This window comes from Rhinatrema bivittatum, chromosome 15, assembly GCF_901001135.1.
Source record: "Rhinatrema bivittatum chromosome 15, aRhiBiv1.1, whole genome shotgun sequence".
Classification (NCBI taxonomy): Eukaryota; Metazoa; Chordata; class Amphibia; order Gymnophiona; family Rhinatrematidae; genus Rhinatrema; species Rhinatrema bivittatum.
In genome coordinates, this window is record NC_042629.1 from 33158027 (window position 1) to 33178410 (window position 20384).

The following is a 20384-nucleotide window of genomic DNA, read 5'->3' on the forward strand; positions in this document are numbered from 1 at the left end:
GGGAGGCCTTGAAGTTTGGTGCCTGCTGCTTGCAGATTTCAGACTTGAGCTAATCTAGTCAGATATCTGCCCACATATTTTTCAAATGTCCTTAAAAGCAATGCAGGTCCCTTAAGAACTCAATTCACATAGAACCTTTTCTTTGGTCAATGAGGATTTGAAAATAGCAGCCATCCTGTTAGGTACTGGATTGCACTAAACTAAATTCATTCGTAGGAGCCAGGGAGGTTAGTGTTATTAAAATAACCATTTAAATTAATATTAATGTATTAATAATTATATATTTGATAATTATATATTGGAGTAAACATTTGCACTCAAATTCTACTAGTGCAGGAGTAGGCACACTTTGGGGCCACACTGGGGCCTAGTTTAGTGGGTTTACTTCCGGAGGTCTGAGGATGGGGGGACTGCCCCTTAAGTCCTGAGGGGTGCGCAGGAGCTAGATCCCCCTGCAGGTCCAACAACAACCATCACTTCTGACCCAACGATGTTCCTTCCAGCTTTAAGTAACATATAACAGAATCCATCGCAAAATCACTCTCACTCTGGAACAACTGCCTAAATCGGATCACCACCCTTCTTAACAGCCTCAACTTGGTCCTTAACGCATCCAAGACCGAACTCCTCCTCATCTCCTCTAACCAAGACAACCCACTCCCACAGACCATCCTTAACACCCAGCTCATGCATACCCACGTACGAGATCTCGGGGTGTTACTAGACAACCGCTTAAACCTCAAGAAAATGATCAACACCACAACCAAAGATTGTTTCTACAGGCTTCAAGTCCTAAAAAGACTCAAACCCCTACTTTTTTCCACGACTTCAGAACAGTCCTGCAAGCCTTGATATTTGCTAAAATCGACTACTGCAGTGCACTCCTCTTGGGACTCCCCAGCTCTACCACCAAGCCGCTACAGTTGATACAGAACGCTGCCGCAAGAATCTTGACTAACACCAACCGGGGAGAACACATATCTCCCATCCTACGTAACCTACACTGGCTCCCAGTGAAGTACAGAATCCTCCACAAATCACTCACTTTAATCCACAAAGTCATCTACAATCACTTGCATCTGGACCTCGAATTCCCCCTCAATCTCCACCTCACCAACAGACCGACTAGAGAAATATATAAAGGAACCCTACAGACCCCACCTACAAAAGCCACACGCCTCATCTCAACTAAAGACCGATCCTTTTCAACAGCAGGCCCAACTATCTGGAACGACATCCCAGCTGACCTCAGAATGGAGCCCTGCCTACCAACATTCAAGAAAAAACTTAAGACCTGGCTTTTCCGCCAAGCCTTCTCAGATATCCATGACACACAATAGTCGACAGAACTTCCTTTAGGAGCAATGGATTTCCATTTTACCCCTAAGCCCAGAATAAGAGCCTCCTGACTGCTCTGTTTATTCTAATAATTTCTCCGCTATCTCTAGCCTTTCCTTCCTTCCAGCAGTCTATGCCTCCAAGTTTAATTTCCCTGTTAAATGTAACTTTGCTTTTTCATGTTCAACCTTTTGTTTTTGGTTACTGTTCTTGGTTCAGTTCCCCTATTCGATGTGAACCGACCTGATATGGTCTCCACCATGAAGGTCGGTATAGAAAAGTGTTAAATAAATAAATAAATAAATAAATAAATATTCTCAGCATGGCAGGCTGGGACCTGACTCACTGCCACTGGCTGGATGGAAATTCCATACAGGCTGGATGTTACTCACAGGCCCATTGTTTCCCCACCTCTGCCTAACTATTCTAATATCTTCCTCTCACTTTTGAAACTATTTATGCATCCTCACTGTTTGTATTTGCTCTGCCTGCAGTGTGGTCAGCATTTAAGCTTCAGCACTAGGGATGGAGGGACACTAACAGGTGTAGGCCATAAGTCTGTTGTCTCCTTATACCAGTTCTCCCTCTGCCTGCTGCTATGCTCACCCTTTCTGGGCTCATCTCACGGATGAGAGGCTCATTCTCACATACCCATTAGTGGGAAAGGTATACCTTCAGGCCCAAAGCATTGACTACTTCCTGAAACAATTCTGGCTGCTAGGCAGCCCTCCACCATCAGAGCTCCTCACAGAGTCACACTCTCTCCCGTTCTAGCCACCTTCTTGATGATCCCATGACTCTATCACAACTCAGTGCCTCTTCATTGAGTCACCTTGGCTCTTTGCATTGGCCCACCTTGCCCTGGCCCCTGTGGTTTTCTTGTTTCACCTTTTCCTCCAATGTTCCCTCTTAAGGATTGGGTTGCTGTATGCAAAAATCTTTGCTCATGAGCACAACTTTTTTGTTTCATTACCCTGTGAGCACTACTTTTTTTTTTTTAAATGCAAAAAGCTATTAATTCTATGCTCACACCAACCCAGTCTTAGAGGGAACATTAGTAGTAGCATGCACACAAACTCTCTCACAAACACACTTGCATATTCTTTCACATGCATACATGCTCATTCTCACAAACTCTCACTCTTTTCATTCACTCCCCAGACTCTCGCGCATACACACTCACTCAAGTCTCCTCACCTCAGTAACTGCAAACCCTTCACTGCCAAATACTTTCAGAATTAACACAAACGCCTGCAAAAAAAAAAAAAAAAAAGACTCCTAGAACCTTGTCATACTAGATCAGCACTCAAACAACAGCAGCCTTATCTATGACATGGTAGCAATATTATACCATGCCCTAGAACCCTAATACCACACCTACTGGAGTTAACAGAACAAGCTGTACTCTACAAAGCCCTAAAGTAAAGTACATGACAGCAGAAATACTGCAACTCAGTTACATATGCAGAACACAGTCAGACCCTTCCTTACCTAATACAGAACAACAGACTACAAATTAGACACAGAAGCATGCAGACTATAGTTACCCGGATCACTCCAGGGGCAATCCGGGTAACTATAGACCAGTGAGCCTGACGTCAGTGCCGGGAAAAATAGTGGAAACTGGAAGATTGGGCTTCCAAATGGCAGATGAAATTTAATGTGGACAAGTGTAAGGTGATGCATATACGGAAATATAACCCTTGCTGTAGTTACACAATGTTAGGTTCCATAATAGGAGCTACCACCCAGGAAAAAGATCTAGGTGTCATAGTGGATAATACTTTAAAATAGTTGGCTCATGTGCTGCGGCAGTCAAAAAAGCAAACAGAATGTTAGGAATTATTAGAAAGGGAATGGTGAATAAAACGGAAAATGTCATAATGCCATGTGTGACCACACCTTGAATACTGTGTACAGTTCTGGTCGCCACATCTCAAAAAAGATATAGTTGCGATGGAGAAGGTACAGAGAAGGGCAACCAAAATGATAAAGGGGATGGAACAGCTGCCCTATGAGGATAGGTTGAAGAGGTTAGGGCTGTTCAGCTTGAAGAAGGGATGGCTGAGGGGGGATATGATAGAGGTCTTTAAGATCATGAGAGGTCTTGAAAGAGAAGATGGGACTCGCTTATTTACACTCTTGCATAATAGAAGGACTAGGGGGCATTCCATGAAGTTAGCAAGTAGCACATTTAAGACTAATCGGAGAAAATTCTTTTTCACTCAACGCACAATAAAGATCTGGAATTTGTTGCCAGAGGATGTGGTTAGTGCAATTAGTGTAGCTGGGTTCAAAAAAGGTTTGGATAAGTTCTTGGAGGAGAAGTCCATTAACTGCTAATAATCAAGTTTACTTAGGGAATAGCCACTGCTATTAATTGCATCAGTAGCATGGGATCTTCTTAGTGTTTGGGTAATTGCCAGGTTCTTGTGGCCTGGTTTGGCCTCTATTGGAAACAGGATGCTGGGCTTGATGGACCCTTGGTCTGACCTAGCATGGCAATTTCTTATGTTCTTATGTAAACTAGACTCTGGAATACTGAAGAAAGAACAAAATACAAATATGTAATGCACATTCCCAAAGATATCCCTATCAATTAAAAAGCAGAATGAAAATACAAACAAAAAAAAAAAACTTTGAAATGTTTGTATGCTTATGTCAGAAGTCTAAGAAGTAAGATGGGAGAATTAGAATATATAGCACTGAATGATGACATAGACTTAATTTTCATCTCAGAGACATGGTGGAAGGAGGATAACCAATGGGACAGTGCTATACCGGGGTACAAATTATATCGCAATGACAGAGGGGAGCACCCCGGAGGCGGTGTGGTGCTTTATGTCCGGGATGGCTTAGAGTCCAACAGAATAAACATCCTGCATGAGACTAAATGCAAAATTGAATCTTTATGGGTAGAAATCCCTTGTGTGTCGGGGAAGGCTACAGTGATAGGGATATACTACCGTCCACCTGGTCAAGATGGTGAGACGGACAGTGAAATGCTAAGAGAAATTAGGGAAGCTAACCAAATTGGTAGTGCGGTAATAATGGGAGGCTTCAATTACCCAAAAATCCAGCGAAGCAACAACCTGCACTTCAGCAAGTACTAGAAACCACAATAGTGCAAGGAAACGTCTGAGTTCCACCAAGAATTCTGAAAAGTGTATATTTATTTCACAACATTAAACTTGCAACTCCACTTTCAAGCAGCAAGCATCTTATGAAAGTCCCCCGACACGGTCCCATGTTTCGCCGTGGCTACGTCGGGAGGGACCATAGACTTCAATATAATCTGAAAAAAATACATATAAATAGTGGAACGAAAAAGGAAAGCTACCACATTTTAAACAGTGCAAACACATACCTTTTATAATGGCATTACAAATTTCACCAAGAAGCGCGAACGCTCTCATAGGCGACAGACATTTAAAGGGGAAGAAAGGCACGAAACGGGGATCCATCACGAGATTCACACGAACCAATCACTACAGAGACAGAAACTGTCCAACCAATCATACAAACAGATACCACTTTTCAGAATTCTTGGTGGAACTCAGACGTTTCCTTGCACTATTGTGGTTTCTAGACTTCAATTACCCCAATATTGACTGGGTAAATGTATCATCGGAACACGCTAGAGAGATAACGTTCCTGGATGGAATAAATGATAGCTTTATGGAGCAATTGGTTCAGGAACAGACGAGAGAGGGAGAAATTTTAGATCTAATTCTCAGTGGAGCACAGGACTTGGTGAGAGAGGTAACGGTGGTGGGGCCACTTGGCAATAGTGATCATAATATGGTCAAATTTGAATTAATGACTGGAAGAGGAACAGTATGCAAATCCATGGCTCTCGTGCTAAACTTTCAAAAGGGAAACTTTGATAAAATGAGAAAAATTGTTTGAAAAAACTGAAAGGAGCAGCTACAAAAGTAAAAAATGTGCATAAGGCATGGTCATTGTTAAAAAATACCATTCTAGAAGCACAGTCCAGATGTACTCCACACATTAAGAAAGGTGGAAAGAAGGCAAAACGATTACCGGCATGGTTAAAAGGGGAGGTGAAAGAAGCTATTTTAGCCAAAAGATCTTCATTCAAAAACTGGAAGAAGGATCCAACAGAAGAAAATAGGATAATACATAAACATTGGCAAGTTAAATGTAAGACATTGATAAGACAAGCTAAGAGAGCATTTGAAAAGAAGTTGGCCATAGAGGCAAAAACTCACAGTAAAAACTTTTTACTGTGAGGGAGTCAGTTGAACCATTAGATGATTGAGGGGTTAAAGGGGCACTTAGAGAAGATAAGGCCATCGCGGAAAGATTAAATGATTTCTTTGCTTCGGTGTTTACTGAAGAAGATGTTGGGGAGCTACCTGTACTGGAGAAGGTTTTCATGGGCAATGATTCAGGTGGACTGAATCAAATCACGGTGAACCTAGAAGATGTGGTAGACCTGATTTACAAACTGAAGAGTAGTAAATCACCTGGACCGGATGGTATACACCCCAGAGTTCTGAAGGAACTAAAAAATGAAATTTCAGACCTATTAGTAAAAATTTGTAACCTATCATTAAAATCATCCATTGTACCTGAAGACTGGAGGATAGCTAATGTAACCCCAATATTTAAAAGGGGCTCCAGGAGCAATCCAGGAAACTACAGACCAGTTAGCCTGACTTCAGTGCCAGGAAAAATAGTGGAAAGTGTTCTAAACATCAAAATCAGAGAACATATAGAAAGACATGGTTTAATGGAACAAAGTCAGCATGGCTTTACCCAAGGCAAGTCTTGCCTCACAAATCTGCTTCACTTTTTTGAAGGAGTTAATAAGCATGTGGATAAATGTGAACCAGTAGATGTAGTATACTTGGAAGGCATTTGACAAAGTTCCTCATGAGAGGCTTCTAGGAAAAGTAAAACGTCATGGGATAGGTGGTGATGTCCTTTCGTGGATTGCAAACTGGCTAAAAGACAGGAAACAGAGAATAGGATTAAATGGACAATTTTCTCAGAGGAAGGGAGTGGGCAGTGGAGTGCCTCGGGGATCTGTATTGGGACCCTTACTTTTCAATATATTTATAAATGATCTGGAAAGAAATACGACGAGTGAGATAATCAAATCTGCAGATGATACAAAATTGTTCAGAGTAGTTAAATCACAAGCAGATTGTGATACATTGCAGGAAGACCTTGTAAGACTGGAAAATTGGGCATTAAAATGGCAGATGAAATTTAATGTGGATAAGTGCAAGGTGATGCATATAGGGAAAAATAACCCATGCTATAATTACACAATGTTGGGTTCCATATTAGGTGCTACAACCCAAGAAAGAGATCTAGGTGTCAGAGTGGATAACACATTGAAATCGTCGGTGCAGTGTGCTGCGGCAGTCAAAAAAGCAAACAGAATGTTGGGAATTATTAGAAAGGGAATGGTGAATAAAACGGAAAATGTCATAATGCCTCTGTATCGCTCCATGGTGAGACCGCACCTTGAATACTGTGTACAATTCTGGTTGCCGTATCTCAAAAAAGATATAATTGCGATGGAGAAGGTACAGAGAAGGGCTACCAAAATGATAAAGGGAATGGAACAACTCCCCTATGAGGAAAGACTAAAGAGGTTAGGACTTTTCAGCTTGGAGAAGAGACGGCTGAGGGGGGATATGATAGAGGTGTTTAAAATCATGAGAGGTCTAGAACGGGTAGATGTGAATCAGTTATTTACTCTTTCGGATAATAGAAAGACTAGGGGGCACTCCATGAAGTTAGCATGTGGCACATTTAAAACTAATCGGAGAAAGTTCTTTTTTACTCAACGCACAATTAAACTGTGGAATTTGTTACCAGAGGATATGGTTAGTGCAGTTAGTATTAGAGATGTGAATCGTGTGCCAGATCGTCTTAACGATCAGGTTCGGCTGGGGGGGGGGGGGGGGAATCGTTAAGATATGTGAATTGGAATCGTTTCCGATTCCAATTCACATCGCTAATTTTTTTTTTAGGGAGGCCCGCGTCGCTACAACAAAAAAAACCCACCCGACCCTTTAAATCGACCCCCCCCTCCCGACCTCCCCAAAACCTTTTAAAATTACCTGGTGGTCCAGGGGGGCCTCGGGGAGAGATCCAGGGGGGCCTCGGGGAGAGATTTCCCGTTCCCAGGCATCAGCTGTTCTAAAAAAAAAATGGCGCTGATGCCCCTTTGCCCTTACCATGTGACAGGGTATCCGTGCCATTGGCCGGCCCCTGTCACATGGTAGGAGCACTGGATGGCCGGCGCCAGAACAGCTGATGCCTGGGAACGGGAAATCTCTCCCCAAGGCCCCCCTGGATCTCTCCTCTCCCCGAGGCCCCCCTGGACCACCAGGTAATTTTAAAAGGTTTTGGGGGGGTCAGGGGGGGGGTCGATTTAAAGGGTCGGGTGGGTTGTTTATTTTAGCGGCGCGGGCCTCCCTAAAAAAAAAAAGGATCGGGAGGGTTTTATTTTTTAATCGGGCCATCGGCGCCATTTTAATTAGTGGCAGCCAAAATGGCGCCGATGGCCCAAGAGCGGGAGATCACGCCGGGACCACCCCCCCCTCCCACTGGACCACCAGGTAACTTAACATTTTGGGGGGGTTCGGGAGGGTGGGGGAGGGTAAGGAATTGGTTTTAAAGGGTTGGGGTGGGTTTAGGGGTTGTTTTGGTGTGCCGGTTTTCCCGCCCTCCCCCAAATAATTCCCGTGCCCTATTTAACGATACAATACAAATGCTCCTGACGATAAATCGGGGGCATTTGACGATAATTTTAATCGTTCAAAAACGATTCACATCCCTAGTTAGTATAGATATGTTTAAAAAAGGATTGGATAAGTTCTTGGAGGAGAAGTCCATTACCTGCTATTAATTGAGTTGACTTAGAAACATAGAAATGACGGCAGAAGATGACCAAATGGCCTATCCAGTCTGCCCAGCAAGTTTCGCACTTTTTTTTTTCTCATACTTATCTGTTACTCTTGTCTCTTAATAACCTTTTGGTTCTATTTCCCTTCCACCCCCACCGTTAATGTAGAGAGCAGTGCTGGAGCTGCATCTAAGTGAAACATCTAGCTTAATTAGTTAGGAGTAGTAACCGCCGCAATAAGCAAGCTACACCCATGCTTATTTTTTACCCAGACTATGTAATTCAGTCCTTGTTGGTTGTCTGTATATAGATCCACTTTTCTTCATTCCCCTTGCCATTGAAGCAGAGAGTTATACTGGATATGCATTGAAAGTGAAGTATCAGTCTTTCTCCCCTGCCGTTGAAGCAGACAGCTATGCTCCTTAGAAAATATCCACAGCTATTACTAGCAACGGTAACATGGAATAGACTTAGTTTTTGGGTACTTGCCAGATTCTTATGGCCAGGATTGGCCACTGTTGGAAACAGGATGCTGGGCTTGATGGACCCTTGGTCTGACCCAGTATGGCATGTTCTTATGTTCTTAAAGATGGCATAGGATAATAACTAAAAATTCAAAATGCTTTTTTTTTTCTTTACCTTTGTTTCTCTAATCTTATTATTCTAATTGGTTAGTCCCAGGCTTTTTTTTTTTCCACGTTCCTTTTCTTGGTCTTTTCCCAATTCTTTTTATAGAATATCTTTTTTTTTCCTTTCTGTTTCTTCTCTCTCCACCTGTCTTTTTCCCTTCTTCCCTCAAACACGTACTCAGTCTCTCATTCTCACATGCTGTCTCTCTCTCACACGCAGACTCCCATTTTTACATGCTATCTCATGCAGACTCTTGCATACTTTGTCTCTCACATGCTGACTCTCACACATACACATGGCTCTCTCTCTTATATATACACATACTGGCCTTCTCTCGCATGCTCTCTCTCTCACACACACACAGGCTCTCACTCTCACATGCTATCTCACTTACACACACACACACAGGCTCTCACATGCTCTCTCACTCACTCACACACACACACACACATACAGCTCTCACTTTCACATGGTGTCTCTCTCTCATGCATACACACCGGCTCTCTCACATGCTGTCTCTCACATACACAGGCTCTCAACTCACCCTCACCCTCGCACAGACACATTTTCTCTCTCTGTCTCTACAGGGCCTCCTCTTCTTGGGCTGCTGCAAGATGAGATCCGCGGTAACCCTGCCACAGACACTGCTCCTTTTCTGCATGTGGGCTGATGCTCCTCCTCCTTCCTGTCTGCGCAGCTCTGGCAACTTTTTTCTTCCAGGGCCTCATGAGCAGGAAGGAGGAGGAGCACCCAGAGTTTGGGGGCCTCTTCCTTTCTTCGGGCCATGCTGGGATGGGCTCCACTATGACCCCCCCCCCCCCCGTCAGTCTTCCTGTGTGTGTGGGGGGGGGGGGGGTTTAAAAGCTGTGCATGGCTGCACAGCATGCAACTTAGAGGGAGCAGTGCCTCTTTCGCATTCCTGCCTTGTCCTGCAGCCTCCTTGCCGTGCCTTGGGGCCTTCGAGCCCCCTAGTCTCACTCTGCCTTGCCTTGTGGCCTTCTTAGGCCACTTTGTTTCTCCCTTTTCTTGTCTTGTATGTTTAGCTTTAATTTCTTGTTAGCCTTTGTTTGTATATTCCTTATTCTGTTCTTGTGCTCCTGCCCAGTCCTAGTCTTGAACTGCCCTGTCATACCTTGTCTGGTCTCCTCCTGCCCAGTCTTCCCTGTGGGCCTTCGGTTCCAGCCCATGTCTCCCATGCAAGTCCTCTGCTCTCACTTGCTTCCTCTCTGCTGCCTAACTTTGCTTTTCCTATCAGTATCCATTGGACTGATCTTGTTGCTGACTCAGACTGTTTCTGGCCTTGACTTCATCTGTTCGCTGGCTGCCTAGACCTCTTGCTTGGACCCTAACTTCACCACACTCCAACTAAAGACCACCCACACTGAAACCAACCAATCCAAAAAAATACATTGAATTCCACAAACCATGCTCCAGCGAACAGCTGATAGAAACCCTCCCCAACGCCTTGAACACCTTGACCTCAACGATGCAAACACTGCCATCAACTCTTGGATCACCATCAACTCCGAAATCGCTAAATCCAAATGCTCAGTCATCTCCAAAGTAATCAATATGGACAACCCCCACAAAACACCATGGTACAACCCAGAACTGAAAAACACCAAATGACTTCTCAGACAAGCAGAGAAAAGATGGAGAAGACACCCTACCTCACCTCACCTCAACAGATACAGAACACTACTCCACAGACACAGACAAAGCTAAATGTGAATTCTACTAAAAAAAATTCACCAACACCAATACAACCCCAGAATCCTTTTCAACTTTATCTCCAACCTGACCCAACCAAGCCACAACCCTCTGTCAAAGGAAGGCTCCACGAAGGCTTGTGAAGAACTCGCCCAATTTTTCACAGACAAAATATCAAAGCTAATACCAACCAACCCCCAAGCAAGCCCCGAAAAACCTAATCCCCACAATACAACATCCCCTACCTGGACCAACTTCGACCTCATTGCCTCAACAGAAGTCAAAAAGACTATACAAAAAAAATCAACCCAGCCGCCCACCCTCTAGCCCCCAGCCCAACCAAAATCCTCAAGCTAATCCCCGAAATCATCACCAAACCTATAGCCAACACAATAAATACATCCCTCGAACAAGGCCTCTTTCCCAAAGCCCTCAAATGTGCCGTAATAAAACCCATTCTAAAAAAAAACCACAACTGAATCCCTCCGACCCTGCTAACTACAGACCCATCTCGAAACTATCTTTCATTTCGAAGATCCTAGAAAAAATAACCATCAACTCTCAGAACACCTGGAAACACACAAAATCCTCTATTCCACCCAACACGGATTCAGGAAATCACTCAGTACCGAAACGCTACTACTATCCCTCACAGACACCACCCTGAGAGGTCTTGATGCCGGACATTCCTACCTCTTGATACTACTGGACATCTCTGCTGCCTTCGATACCATCAACCACAATTCTTTAATAACCCGGCTAACTGAAATCGGACTAGGCGACAACACTATAAAATGGTTTGAATCCTACTTATCTAATAGATCCTACAAAGTGCAACTAAACAACAGCGAATCAAAACACGTCCCACTCCCCCATGGCATCCCACAAGGTTCTTCTCTCTCCTCCACCCTCCACATGCTCCCCCTCTGCAAACTTCTCTCCAGCCTTAATCTCCACTACTTCATCTGTGCCAATGATGTCCAGGTACTACTCTCCATGAAAGAAAACATACAACGCACCCTACTTCAATGGGAATCCTACTCAGCCCAAATAAAAAACCTCCTCTCTCAGCTTTCCCTCACACTCAATCACAAAAAAACAGAAATACTATACATAAACAAGCACCCCACAAAGAACACCCGACCCCATGCCCACTCAACCAATGCATCACTGAAGTAAATGTTGCGGTCCCAGTCGCTGGACTTGCGACCGGGTCCTTACCTTCCTCCGCCCTGGGGTCCCGCGATGGGGGGCCGGCATTTTTCTGGCCTTCTCGGCCCTCTCCGTGGCAGTTTCTCCACGAGGCAGATGCCGCAGAGCTCCACCCCCCTTAGACACGCGCGGTTGGAGGTGCAGTGGTGTGAAACTGAGGCCGGCCCCTGAGATGATTTAAACCCAGCGTCTGACTGAAGACGTTGCCTTGCAACAGAGTTCATTCTAAGGAGTGACTGTTGCTGTCCTTGGTCCTGTGCTCCTGATCCAGCTTCCTCTCCTGTTCCAGCCTCCGCCCCTGATCCAGCTTCCTCGCCTGTTCCAGCCTCCGCCCCTGATCCAGCTTCCTCGCCTGTTCCAGCCTCCGCCCCTGATCCAGCTTCCTCGCCTGTTCCAGCCTCCGCCCCGATCCAGCTTCCTCGCCTGTTCCAGCCTCCGCCCCTGATCCAGCTTCCTCGCCTGTTCCAGCCTCCGCCCCTGATCCAGCTTCCTCGCCTGTTCCAGCCTCCGCCCCTGATCCAGCTTCCTCGCCTGTTCCAGCCTCCGCCCCTGATCCAGCTTCCTCCTGTTCCAGCCTCCGCCCCTGATCCAGCTTCCTCACCTGTTCCAGCCTCCGCCCCTGATCCAGCTTCCTCGCCTGTTCCAGCCTCCGCCCCTGATCCAGCTTCCTCGCCTGTTCCAGCCTCCGCCCCTGATCCAGCTTCCTCGCCTGTTCCAGCCTCCGCCCCTGATCCAGCTTCCAGTCTCTTGTGGGTACTCCATTTATGCTATCATCACTGCAGTGTTAAAAGTACTTGAATTGGAAATAGCATGAATGCAATGTGAAGGGCCTTGAAAGAGATATTTCGCTCTGTGTAGGAAATCCTGGAAAATACATCAGGTTATATTATAAAAGTGTTTCATCTAAAATTTAAATTTGAGATACAGCCTCTGGAACTACTATCCAGGTTCAGTCTTCACGAGGGTTACAAAAAGGGAGGCCCAGCTGATTAACTCCTATTTAATGGGCTAGTAGCTATTCTCCACTGGAACACCAAGGATCAAACACTGAATCATCCGGCCTGCAGATTTAAAAATCTCCTTCTCTCTGAAACTCCAACAACCATTAGGGGTCACTCACTAATACGGCAGACAGACTGAGCCATTGCAATAATCTCTAGTGGGGGTGCTATCCACATTCCTACATTGCCCAGTATGACCTTTCTACAGGGACACACCCCTTGGTCCCAAGGTGGCCTTACCTTACCACAGAGTGTAGATCAAGGGTTGGCAACCTGAAAATGGCTCCCTTGTGGCAGGCATGCAGGGAAATAACATCAGCATGGCTGCATGCAGCCCCAGCTGAGATGGGTGGCTATTATATTCTATGTTTCTGGGTTTTTCTAAGGGTGAAGAGTGGCAATAAAAAAAAAAATCATACATGCATAACCCCCATCATCAGTGAAGATTTTAAATAGAATCTTCAACTACTGGAAAATTTGACGGTTATTTGGTGCATTTAGCTCACACCTTTTCACTGTAGCTCAAGGCAAGTTACAACCAGGTACAGCAAGCATTTTTGCAGGTACATGCGTTGGACAGCAGGCATTTATTTCACAACCTATTTCCAGCTGCAGCTTCTCCTCGACATGGAGCTTCATCCTTCCTACCTCAAAAAAAAAAAAATATGCAGCACCGACACCACCAGCAAAAAAAAGCCACTGGCCTTATTTTCAGCCGTGCAGTCTGTATTTATTTATTTATTTATTTATTTCTTTTATATGCCGACGTTCGATCGAGATATCACATCGGTTTCCAGATAACTAAAAGAATAGGGTAGTAACAGCCCTATTTTACATTATAACATTGTAATAAATATAATAAATTATAACATTGTAATAAAATATAACGAATTGTAACAGAAATAACAGGATTACATGGAACATTTGATATAGTATATAACATATGTACATAAATGACTTGTTGATGAGGATATTTTAAGGTTAAGGTTGGCAAGGAGGGTTGAAAGGGGGAAGGGGGGGGATAGGTGGGAGGAAGGTGGTGCAAGGGAGGGAAGATGGTGATGCGAGATGCTTGTGTAGGGGGGCGTGGTGTGTTGCAGTTGCATTTGGGCAGGTTACGTGTCAGGTGGGAAAGCTTTTTGGAACAGCCATGTTTTGAGGTGTTTTTTGAAGACTTGCAATGAAGGTTCATTTCTGAGACAGGTAGGGAGGGAGTTCCATAAGGTGGGGCCCGCTATTGTTATGGCTCGTTTGCGGGTGACGTTGAGGTGTGCAGATTTGAGATTGGGTACGGCTAGGAGGCCAGTGTTGGTGGATCTGAGAGTTCTTTGAGTAGGGTAAGGTTGTATTCCGTTGTTTAGCCAGTTCATATTGTTGTTGTTTATTTTTTTGTGCATGAGGGTGAGGGTTTTATACTGGATTCTTTGTGTAATGGGTAGCCAGTGGAGTTCTTTGAGAGTGGGTGTGATGTGGGAGGATTTTTTGTTGTTAGAGATGATTCTGGCGGCAGCGTTCTGTAGCACTTGGAGGGGTTTGATGTGGGTTTCTGGTAGGCCAAGGAGGAGGGAGTTGCAGTAGTCAAGTTTTGTGAAGATAATTGATTGAAGGACTGTAGAGCAGACCGTTAAATAAGTCCTGTCATAATTTCTGGCTTTTCCTTATCTTTCACATCAGGGTCTTCTCGTAGAGCCGGGGGGGGGGGGGGGGGGGGGGGAGTAAGTGAAGACTAAATTTGCCAGAAACGTTAATCCCAGGAAGAGCTGATGGTGGGCAGCGCTGGATGCCGCCTCAGCAGCAGCAAGCTTGAGCTCGGGCTTCCCCCTCCCTGTCTAGTGGGTGCCTGGCTAGGAAGCCTCTGCAAATTCTGTGCCAGCTCCGCAAGTCCGGCAATTCCCTGCTCACCTTCCTAGCCCTGGAATGTGTCCCGGAATTTGCTCTCTTCCCTGCTAAGAAGGCAATTTACCCAGACACGCAGATCCTACCACTACCAATCCTGCTCCAGCTGGAGCATCCCAATAGACTCTCCTATACTCTCACTGGTGGGAACAGATGGCTAACCTGCTGCAGGGCTGTGGGGACGGGTACGATGGAATCTATTGGAAGAGACTGAATCTGAAGTAGCGGTAGCAGGAACAGTCCTTTGTTTCCTGTTTCAGCCAGGGTACAGGGAATGGGTGAGCCTGGAGCAGAAAGAGCAGTGGCGTAGCCAGAACCGAATTTTTGAGGGGGTCCATGGTTAACATAGATGGGCAGTAGAGACAGTTCTAGGCCCTACTAGTTGTACTCTTATAGATAAATAATGCCTTAGCATATGCACCCTACCATGGATTTGTAAGTAGTCTGCAACAGCTGTCATGTATCATTAGTGACACTTTAAAATATTTTAATTCTATTACCTCAAGCTCTTACCAACGTTAAAAATGCCTTATTAATCTGGATTATATTTATGTTATATTTATTGTGGTTTATAAGTGCATAATATCATGTAAAAAATAAACAAAAAAGCATTTAACAGAAGCAGCAGATTCAATCACATAATAAAGCAAATATCAATATGAATCCTCTTTCAAAAATAGAGAGAATATCATAACTACAATAAAACAATAACCATAATAATAAGAATTTAAGATTTGCAATGTATGTAAAACAAAATTAAGACATGCAAAAAAAAAAAAATATATTGAAACTCTGGTGTCACCTCAATGACAATAAAAACTCCCTTCACTGCCAAACACTTTGTGAAGTAACACAAATTCCTACAAAAAACACCTAGAATCTTGCCATACCATACCAGCAGTATCTCCCAGGACTTCAACAGCAGCAACCCTGTCTGCAAAAAGACAGCAAAGGCAAACATCACATCAGGCCCTAGAATACTTATACACCATTTACTGGGCAAACAGAACAAGCCGGACTGCTACAAAACCAGACACAAAAACAACACACTAGTCAAAATACTGCACCTCTGTCACATGTGCATCACAGACAGTCCTTTACCTAATACAGAGTAAGGGACTACACATTAGAAACAGAAACATGCAAACAAAAGTGAAGTGAAAAGCCAGAGAAGCCAGACTCTGAACTCTGGAATACTGAAGAAAAAGCAAAATACAAATATTTAAAAATTGTACATTCCCAAAGATGGCATATTCCAGTCGCTGAAAGGCAAAAAAATTGTCTTTTTACCTTTGTTGTCTGACCTTATTTTTCTAATCAGTTGGTCCCAGTCACTTTTTACCCCCTTGTCTATATTTTCCTTACTTCTTTTTCAGGGTCTCTTATTCTGTTTCTTTTCTCCCCCTCCTGTCTTCTTTCCTTCTTCCTTCATACACACAGAATCCCACTCTTGCATGCTCTCTCTCACAAGCTCCCATTCCCACACACAGACTCTCATATGCTGTCTTTCACACGCTCTTACACGCAGGCTCATTCTCACAAATACGCACACACACAGGTACTCACTCTTGCTCTCACGTACAGGGTTCCAGTCCCACAAACACATATGCATGTTCTCATTCTTACATGCTGTCTTTCCCACACAGACTCTCACATGCATGCTTCTGTTCCCACAAACACACACATGCTTTCACTCACATACTATTTATCACATGCAGGCTCCCATTCCCCCCACACACAGATACACATGGACTCTCACATGCTGTCTCACCCACAAACACACAGGTTCTTCACATTCTCACATGCAGGATCCCACTCCCATACAAGGGTTCTCACTGTCACATGCAGACCTCCACCCTCACACACACAGAGGCTCTCACTCTCACATGCTATCTCTCACACACTACCCCCCCCCCCAAGACACACAGAAGATCTGACTTTTACATACTCTCTCAGACACAACTTCATATTCCCACACAAACCCACAGGCTCTCAAATGCAGTATCCTACTCCCATACATATGTATACTCACATGCAGGCTGCCACTCTCACATACAGGCTCTCAATCCCACACAGATAATCAACCTAAGTTCAATAAAAAGTTGAGGTCTCATATTTATAATTTCTTAATGAATGGCATATTTGAACCAGAGATATACCCCATGATCAAGTGGAATGTAGACTTATCCTTGAATCTAGATGAAGAGGATTGGAAAGACATATGGATATCCACTCAAATTATCGTGGTGTAATAAGGTGAGAGAGTTAATGTTCCATTTGTTACACAGAACCTACAGGTATCCCATACTTTTTTTTGCACATCTAGCCCCCTATGTTGGTGTGGATGTGGGGAATCTGCTTCATATTTTCAAACATGGTGGCACTGTCTCATTGTCAGTGATTTTTTGCCATTGACTTGAATTCCTGAAGAGTGCAATTCTTGATTGACCTTTTCCATATAATGTCTCATTGTGTTTGCTAGGTACATGGGGTGATGTTAACCTTGAGTAAACCTGCCAAAACTCCTTGTTATACAGTTATTACATGCAGCTTATATTACAGTTGCTTATTATTGGAAATCAACCCCACAGCTTCAGCACTGGAAATTGGTGGTAGCAGATATCGCAATAATGAGGAAATGTCTCTCTCTCTACTTAATAAGTAAGAGGATTACAAAATATGGAAGAAGGTCCTGGCAATGGAGACTTAAGAGTCGAGTGATCTGCATGAGACATAATAATTGACTTACACAAACATATAGTTGTTATTTTCTCTAACGCTCTTCTTATTGTAAATTGTATTTCTCATTAAAGGGTAGATTTTTAAAGAAGCGCGCGCACGTGGACGCGCTGATTTTATAACATGCGCGTGCCGGTGCACACGTTATAAAATTGTTGCCCCCCCCCCCCCCCCCGGCTAACCTCTGTATTATTTGATCTTGTATAAAGTTCTTCTCCACTTTGTTACCTGTTTTTTGCTTTTTGTCCCTCACTGATATGTTTCCGGCCTCCCCTCGGCCTCTTTTGTTCTATGCCTAGACCCTGTTTAATGCCTATATCCTGTTTTTTGTACTTTCCTCCTTTTAGTTTGGATGTACTAATGTCGGTATATAAAAGTTTTAAATAAATAAATAAATAAAATGTGCGCTGGATTTTGTAATCTGCGCGCGCAGGAGCGGGCGGCACGCGCCGGGGGGGGGGGGGGGGGGGAGGATTTACCCAATTCCTACACGTCAATGCACCCCGGCCTTTCCCAGTTCCCTCCCAGTCGACTCCAATTAAGGAGTGGACTTGGAGGGAACTTCCCTACCCTCCTATCTAACCTTTCTTCCCCTTCCCCTCTCCTCCCCACCCCCTATCCTATCTAATCCCCATTTCTTTTTTTTTTTTTTTTTTACTTTTGCTCTTCAACAGGAGCTGTAGCAAGTTGCGTGCGCCCCCCCCCCCCCCCTGGCACCGCAGCAAATGGCCACTGTACTGGCCGCCTCCAGCCCGGCCCCTCCCCCCTTTATCTGGGCTTGGCACTTCGGCACACAACATGCACGTGGCTGGGCCCCTTTGAAGATGCGCACAGTGGGCCTGATTTTTAAAGCATTTACTTGAGTAAAACTGGGCTTTATTCGAGTAAATGCACTTTACTTGAGTAAGTGGGTTTTTGAAAATTGCTACAATATATGTCATTGAATTGTCCATAGGATTTACTCACGTAAATGCACTTTACGTGAGTAAATAGCGTTTGAAAATTGCTACAATAGTAGTTACATTTATGCGCATAACTCCTTTTGAAAATTACCCCCAGTGCGCGCAAGGCCCAGCCACGCACGTAACCCCCGTTTTTTACGCTCGCAAGGGAATAAAGATTCAGCCATAAGGTATTTGTTAATTTTTACCTACCATTCTCATGGAACTGGGCTTTTTTTTTTTTATCTTTCTCTGCAAAGTCATGCATTGTTGCATCCTTAAAGAGATATTTAAAAAAAATTAAAAAAAAAAAAACGAAACTGACCTTTCTAAAAAGCGGTTGTCAAAATTGTCAGTTCTATTGGGAGTTGCTTTTTGCTCTTCCTCCCACCACCTTTGCCTCCCCCAACTGATAGAAAGTTTAAGGTCTGATTTTAAAAGGGTCTTGCGCGTAAAAAACGGGGGCTAGGCACGTGGCCAGGCTTCGGGGCCGACGCAATATAGAGCGCAGAAAGCGGGCACTGAAAAGTCAACGTCCGCTTTCCTAACCCGCGCATGCAATATCCAAATTAAGGCGTCCCTTGCGCGACCTTAGCGCCTCCTTGCTAACGCGACCCCGAGTTTAAGGCGTCGGTCTTCATAACTCTGCGGTGTGCCGAGTTATTTGGGGTTTTTTATTTTTTACTTAAGAAAAGAAGCACAGAAAAGCAGTTGTTTTTTTTCTGCTTTTCTGTACTTTTGCCTGCGCTCAGCTATTAACGCCTGCTCCATAGGGGGTGGATTAGCGCCTATTTAAGCCGAGTCGGTTATACAGTGCGCGCGGCCCCGCTGAATGAAACCGGCAGAGATAGTGCGGGCATTGAGGGAGCCACTTCCCAGCGCTGCAGGGAGCAGCAGGGACGTGGGACCCGGGGGGTGTCCCAGCTGCCGTTGGACCTCGCGAAGGTGAATCGTCGCTAAAGCGTGGGATTGCCAGGTATTCCGCAGGGAGCAGAAGGTACAAATGTGGAACATTTTATCAAAATCTGGGTACCTCAAACCTTAAAATTAAAGTCGGAGAGACGGTTGGAAATGAGAGGCGCGTGTGGCGCTCCCTGCAGCTCAAGCTCAAGTCCCGAGGCTCCTAAGATACCCCCCGGGCGCTTGCAATCTCGGCGGCTCCGATAGCTAAAGCTTCATTATTATATTGGGGGGGGGGGTGATATAATATTATCATGTGCCCGATCCTGCTAAAAAAACAAAACAAAAAAACCAGCAATTCGATCGCAGCCACTGCGCCCGAGACCGTTACTAAATCAGCTTAGGCAGGAGGATGAGGGCTGCCACGCCCAGCCCACACGAGACAAATAACCTACAACAATGTAACCAAAAGTAGATGGAGGAAGCAGCCCTGCTGCCAGAAAGCAATGACATGGATGGAAGATACATGCATATGCTGCAGTGCAAGGTGGCTAATATTATCTAGTACATGCTCCCTACATCGATAGTGTGGGATTTTTATTATTTATTTTTTTTTTTTTGGCTCCCTCGAATTTTTCCACATTAAGGAAACCCACCTTGGCCTCTGAAGCAGTCCGTCTGTGCCATGGAGCCTCACAGGCAGTCTCCTGAGTGCTAAGGATGCTGCTGCTGCTGCTGGGCGAGAGACCCGCGCCACTCAAGTTAATGCGAGAGGAAGGAAGTGACGATGCCGGGCTCTGGCCTATTGTCAGGAGGGAGGGAAAACTCCACAAGAAGTGGTTTAAAGGTTCCTGCTGCTCCTCCTTTCAGAAGGAGAAGAAAGGGAATGGCTAGAGCTTGAAGGTAGCAAGAGAAATAAGAAGCGGAAAAAGGAAAAGCATAAGGGGATATAAGATAATAGTCAGCATGGAAGAAAATGAACATTGCAGGAAAGGCCTGACAAAATGAAATAAGCTATGGAGAGCAAAGAGGAAGGGGGTATGGGAAAGGAGAATACATGTAACTCAATATAGAAGAAAGATGGAAAAGAGGATAAAAGGTTGGATAATAGGAGTTTTGTACAGTATC

At 44.6% G+C, this 20384-nt stretch overlaps 1 protein-coding gene across 1 annotated transcript in view; it reads right to left on the reverse strand.

Annotated features, from left to right (window-relative positions):
- LOC115076462 (beta-1,3-galactosyltransferase 5-like) overlaps positions 1 to 20070 on the reverse strand; it is a 115610-nt gene extending 95540 nt beyond the window's left edge. Inside the window, exon 1 of the mRNA XM_029577955.1 lies at positions 19913 to 20070. The gene's annotated coding sequence lies outside the window, so the exon portion shown is untranslated. The remainder of the gene's footprint in view (positions 1 to 19912) is intronic.
- Positions 20071 to 20384: the final 314 nt, after the last annotated feature.